The sequence below is a fragment of the Pteropus vampyrus genome, unplaced genomic scaffold, assembly GCF_000151845.1.
Source record: "Pteropus vampyrus isolate Shadow unplaced genomic scaffold, Pvam_2.0 Scaffold436, whole genome shotgun sequence".
Taxonomy (NCBI): domain Eukaryota; kingdom Metazoa; phylum Chordata; class Mammalia; order Chiroptera; family Pteropodidae; genus Pteropus; species Pteropus vampyrus.
Genome location: NW_011889217.1, coordinates 1293723 through 1299972, shown reverse-complemented (window position 1 = coordinate 1299972; position 6250 = coordinate 1293723).

Below are 6250 nucleotides of genomic sequence, written 5' to 3'. Positions count from 1 at the left end.
CCCTATCTGCTTCTCTTTCCAAAGTTAACTCAGGCCCCAGGATCACTCAGAGGGGAGCGTCCTTGGGAAAGCAGACAGTGGACTAAGTGTCCAGGGGGCCTGTTCTCTGAATAAAGAGTGACATGAGTGTTCCTCCAGGTGTTGTGGGAGCGGATAGAGACAATGACTCTCAGTGCCTCCTCCAAAGTCTTGTCTTCTCTCTTCAACCCTATGGCCCTGTCCCAGGTCAGGCTGGAGGTCTCTCTCCTATGGGTCACACTGCAAACACCTCCTCCCTAACTGCCCCACCTCCGGCCTTAGTCTTTCTCACCACTCTTTACCCAGCAGCCTCAATGATCTCTCTAAAACATAAATCTGGTTCTGTTCCTTACCTACTTTAAGCCTTTGCAGGTCTGCATGGCCTTAGCACCAAAGGCACTTCAGGATGTGGTCTCTGAGCCACACAGGCTGCCTGAGCTCGCCTTCTGGGTCTCTGTTTAATTCCTTACTGATTACCAAACTCTCTTTCCCATCCCTCGAGTGATCCATTCAGATAGGCTCCCTCCCCTGTGCCCTGGGACTTTACTCCCCCAGGTCAGTGTTGTCCTGCTCGTTTGCTGGCATCGATTCATTCATTCATTCAACATTTATTTAAACCTATTTCAAATGTTAGGAACATCTGTTTTATGGCAGACTCAGCTCAAGATGCCTGGAGATGGAGTCCACAAGGCTGCCCTCATGGAGTTCCCAGACCCCAACACAAGTAACTAGGCATTTAAATGGCACAGTAACTACTATATGGAGAAAGAGTATGGCACAGTGGGAGAAGACAAAGGGGCTTAATCTAGGCTCTCTTAGGTGACATTTAGGCTGTCACTTCTTGCCTGAGGGAGCTGTCAGACACTGCATTCTCACATGGACAAATTATATGCTCACCTATTTTGTTTAGTATCCATCTTCCCTGACTAGAATGCGAGTTCCATAAGGGCAGGGGATTTTAAAACTTTTTTTTTAGGCAAAAAGTAAACAGTAAAATGCACAAACCTTAAGGGCACAGCTCAAGTATTGACATATGTGTGTACACTCTTAGACCGCCCCCTCCCGCCCAACAAAGGTAACTGCAATTCCAATTTCTATCACCATAAATGAGTTTTGCCTCTTTTTGAGTTTTATGTAAATGAAATCACTCAATATGTACTATTCTGTGTCTGGTTCTTTTTTTTTTTTTCTTTGCTCAACATTCTGTCTGTGAGCTTTATCTATTTTTGTTGTATGTAGCTATAGTCGATTCTTTTCCATTGCTATTACTATATCACAATCACTTCATCCATTTGGGTTGTTTCCAGTTTGGGCCTATTATAAATAAAATTGCTATGAATGTTCTTGGTGAACTCTGTGATAATTTCTTTTGGGTTTGCATCTAGGAGTGGAATCACTGGGTCATAGTGTATACATACATTCAGCTTAGCAGATCGTGCCAAACAGTGTTCTAAAGTGGTTGTACCAATTTACACATGCTCCAGAAGCGTATGGAGTTCTAGTTGCTCCACATACTTGAGAGGGCAGGGATTTTTGTCTATTTGGTTCACTGCTGTATCCCATCACTTAGATCAATGCCTGGCATATAGTAGGTGTTCAATACGTACTTATTGACTGCCTTTTGAATGAGGGAGACATCAGCATTCCTGGGGTGTTGCTCTGACTCTGACTGTATAACTTGCTGTATAACTCTGGGCAAGTGACTCTCCCTCTCTGAGCTGTTTCCCTGTCTCTAGCATAAGGAGACCCACACCAGGGGCTTTGCCTTCCAGTGCCAGCTGGGCACCGTGAAAGCTGGACACCTGCTTATTCATTCACTCCACTTGTATTGATTAAGGTTCTTCTACGTACCAGAATGGTGAAGGTATGATCTACAACATGCCACTGACAACCTCTTTCAAGACAGCCAAAATCAGGGGTCATTGTCCATCTTGTCCCCAACTTATCCTCCTGGAGTCTGTCCTCCGTTCCTCTGTCCAGCCCTGACCCCAGGAGGAGGGGGTCTGGACCAAGCCTGCAGATGGAAAATGTGATTAATAATCAAAAAAACATCCAAGAGGAAGAGACCAGGAAAACAACTTGGGGAAGGCTCCTTGCCCAGGGGAGGGGGGCCATGTCCTGGGCCTCGGGACAGCTCCAGCTGCCCTCCCGCCGCCCTTTCTGGGAAGCTGCCACAGGAGCGGGTAATTTTAGCCAAAAGTGAAAAAAAAAAAAAAAAGCCACCCTAATTATTTATGAAAAAAGATGCCCTCCCCCCAATGTAAATTATGCTTTCCCTCAGGGCTGTCCCCTACTCTGTTACTTCCCTCCTAGTGGTCCCCCCACTCAGCAGGCTGGGGGGGCCTGCAGACACTGGGCTGGGGGCAGAGGAGGAATTTCAACATGAAATGTTTTGTTCATTAACAGAGAACATAGGGGGAAATTCCCTTTCTGCTCGGGCCTGGGCAGCCCAGTCAGATACTCAAAACCTATTATGAGAAATCTAGTCTGGGCTGCAGAGTGGGATGGGGGTCATGTAGGGGGCGGGGCACAGACATTTTCTCTCCTCCTCTTAGACTCTTGACTTTCAGGGATTTCCTGAGCCTTAATCCTTCCTCCTTTCGGGAATTTCATTCCCAATGTCTCAGGTTGCCCTCAAACTTCCTTCTTAGCACGACAGAAGGAACTGGGGTTAGACTAGAGTTAGAACTTCCAACTAAGGAGGAAAGAAGGATGTCAAAGAGAGGAAGGGGAGGCTTTAGATCTTGCAAATAATTTAGAATTCCGAGAGAATATGTTGGAATCAGTAGGGAGCAAATCTGAGGAGGGCCTGAAGCAGGAGTGAAATCACCTCTTTCTATCAGAGTGGCTTTAGAGGGCCCAGTGAGGAGGGAAAAGGAGTGAGTTCCAGAAAATTGGGGGTAATTCCAGGCTGAATACTTATATTTCCCCATTATGGCTTCAGCCCTTTCCCATTCTCTACCTTTAGGGAATCTTTGCTCTTTTCTGGTGCCAGAGGTTGGAAGGGTCAGGGCACACTTAGGCAGAGGTCCAGCTGACAGTACGCAGAGGGCAGTGTGCAGGATGGGGCTGCTGTGAGTGGGCTCTAGGTGCTGTCCCAGGATAGTGCTGGGAGCTGTCTCAGGATGTTGGTAGGTCGTCCTTGGGGGTCTGGGCTGGACCCTGAGTGTGTGTGTCGGGGGGTGCTCTGGGCCCCCCTCCCTTGCTCAGCCTAGGGCTGTGTCAGGATCGGGTTTCTCGGCGCCTGGAGCCTCCGCGAGGCCGAGCTGTTCCCGGGCCTCGGCCAAGCCGCCCCAGGCGCTGGCACTGCGTGAGGAAGCAGGGGGAGCGAGGGGGAGCGGGGGTGGGGGGGGCTGTGAGGGTGTTTACGTAACTGCCTCCCAGAGCCGGCTTCGACAGCCAAACCCCAGTGTGGGACTTTGTGTGATTGAGAGCGTGTGTGACTCTGCGTCTTTGCCTGTGTGATATGCGGTGTGACTGAGCACATGGCTGTGTGACTGTGTCTATGTGTGGGTATTGTGTTTCAGGGAGTTCGGCGCGTGTTTCGGGGAGTTCGGTCCTTCTGGAACCTTCTAGCTCCCAGTCCACAGCAGGGGACCCTGACTCCCAGTGTGCCATATCGAGGTTAAATATACTTGTTTGACTCTTTGAGACTGGGTATGTGACTTTACATGATGATGGATGTTTGACATTTGTAGGTAAAACAGAAAGCCTGTGTGTGTATGTGTGAGTGTGTGTGTGTGTGTGTCTTTGTAACTGGATAGCTAGATAGATATGTATGTGCCCCATAGTGGAACTTTCTGATGGTATAGCAGGTTAGAAATAAGCACCATTTCCGAAGGAGCCCAGGAAAAAAGAGACCACTGGACACATAGAGGACACGTCAGTAGGAATGAGGGAGGGTGCTTGCTACCCAAAGGCTTAAGATGGCACAGTTGACTCCTAGAGGGGTGTGTGTGTGGGTGCGGGGGTGAGAGGTGGTTCAAATTTAGGTCACCTGCCAGAGTGAAGAAGGGTGGAGTCAAAAGTCCTGCCACAGAGCCCTTTTTCATGGTGGGTATAAAACTCCAGAGACCCAAAGTCAAGAACTTCTTCCAATTTCCCAAGGCCTTCCAGGGTTTTCAAATCTGGGATCCGAACTAGAGCTGTTATTTCCTGCTGCCCCTTATTGGATAGGAAGACGGTGAAGATAGGTAAAGATGGGGCAGGACTGCGGGAGGGTGTCAGTAAACTGGGGTTTCGCCATAAGAGAAAGGGGCTGGTGCAGAGCTGGGGAGGCCGACGAGGAGAGGAGACAGGGACAGATCCTGCAAGAGCTTTGAAGCCACGCCTAAGAAGCCTGGCTTTGCCCCCACAGCAGTGAAGGCAAGGAGGGTTCAACATTGAAGCTTAGGAAGCTCAGAAGCTCGTGTGCAGATAGGGCATTGGAGGCGGCAGGAGCTGAGACCCACAAGTCAATTGTTGCCCCTGATCCTGTGGGAGGAGACTCGGTTCTGGGCCAGGCGCAGGGAGAGAGAGAGCCGCACCCTGGTTGTTCAGTAGGTGGCCGGTGCCTCTGTGCGGGAGCCGCAGCCACAGGGGGAACGCGCATCCTGCACCGCCCACCAGGTGTCGCTGCGGCCTCGGGGAAGCGGGCAAGGCTGCGGCCGCTGGGTGCTGCGCCCCGAGGATACTGCAGTTCGACAGGCGCAGGGATCCAGACAGGCTCAGGGATCCCTTCCGACGTGCGCCTCCGTCTTCACTAATTCTCTGACACACCGACGTGTCCAGCTTCCAGAACCCCGTCGCCCCGCGCAGAACTTGCCCGGGCACCCGTGGACTTAGGCAGTGCCGACAGCTGACCCTGCATCCCCAGGTGGAGACGTTGGTCGGGGCGAAAACTCCCCACTGCTCTCAACTTGGCAGAAGGAGGCTGAGTCCGGGACGCTGGAGGATCCGGAGGTCAAGTCAGCCCACCAATGACTCGCGGATTGCGACGCTTATCTGCCTCTCCAGGAATGGGGAGAACTCCTGAGCACCCAACCACACCCAGGCCCAGTTTCGGCGCAGGGAGAGGGGCAATTCCTGCTCCCCAAAGATTCCGTCGCCGCCCCCCTCACCCTGCCCCGCTCCTTCCCAGTGCCCACCTCGTCGTTCCTGTCTGCGGCACAGAAGGGCCGAATAGTCTGAGACATCTACTGTGGGTGGAGGTGGGCTGGTCTCAGCTGGGCACCACTATTTCGCTGTGTGTGCTTAAACCCCAGCCGGCCTTCTGTGAGCCTCAGCCCCGCTGACTGCTGCTGGTTGAACTGAGGGGATTTTGAGGCCACGGAAATGAAAGTGAAAAACCCGAGTAGTGGCGGAAAGGATTTTTCTGCAATGGGAGTCCCCGAGGCATTTGTTGGGAAAGGGCCCGGGCGCTCTGGGCAGCCTACTGGGGAAGGGTGTGAGGAAACGGCGAGATATTTCCTTCCTTCTCTCCACCCCCAACCCTGGAACAGCTCACTGGAGGTGCAAGGCGCAGGGATTATGGGTCAAAGGTCAAGTGAAAAATCCGTAGGGTGGAGATGGGGTTGGCCACTCGTTCTCCGCCTCTGGCATTCATCCTTTCTGTTGCGCTCTCGCGTGGCCTCAGAAGTTGTTCTGGTTATCTAACCTTAATCCCTCATCTTGTAGCCAGACCGGAGGCCCAGGGGTGAGTGAAGTGAGCACACCAGACCCTAAGAGGCCAGGCTGCGAAAGGAAAGCTCGAGGTACTGAACCTCCAGCGCCAAACTCTTGAGTCCCGTCCAGGCACAGAGGGCGCACCCTCCCTATCCCCTTCATCCCAGTGGAGATTTTTCCCCAGGCCAGGTGTCCAGTGTAGGGGTGAGGAAAGAGAGGGTATTTGTGCTAGTGTCACCGGAGACTTGGTGGGAAGTGAGAGCCTGGGCTCTTAGCCTGGGCCATCCCGGATCATGGGTGCTTAAAGCCCCTTTCCCACCGCGAGAGGTGTGTGTATTGCTGAGGGGATAGGAGTAGGGGAGGGGCGGAGATGTCTGGCCTCCTCTGCCCAAATTGGGGCCTGGGCGCTCTGGCTCGCGCTCCTCTTACGGAGATGCCGGTGGGAGGACCCCGAGAGTTGGTCTGGGGTGTGCCAGGCATTCAAGGCCTGAACGTGCGGGAGTGTGCGCAACAGAGACCTGGCCAAAGCTAAGTGAGAGAGTGAGTGTGAATGAGCGACCCCGGGGGGTGGGTGCGCGCCCAGCAGCCT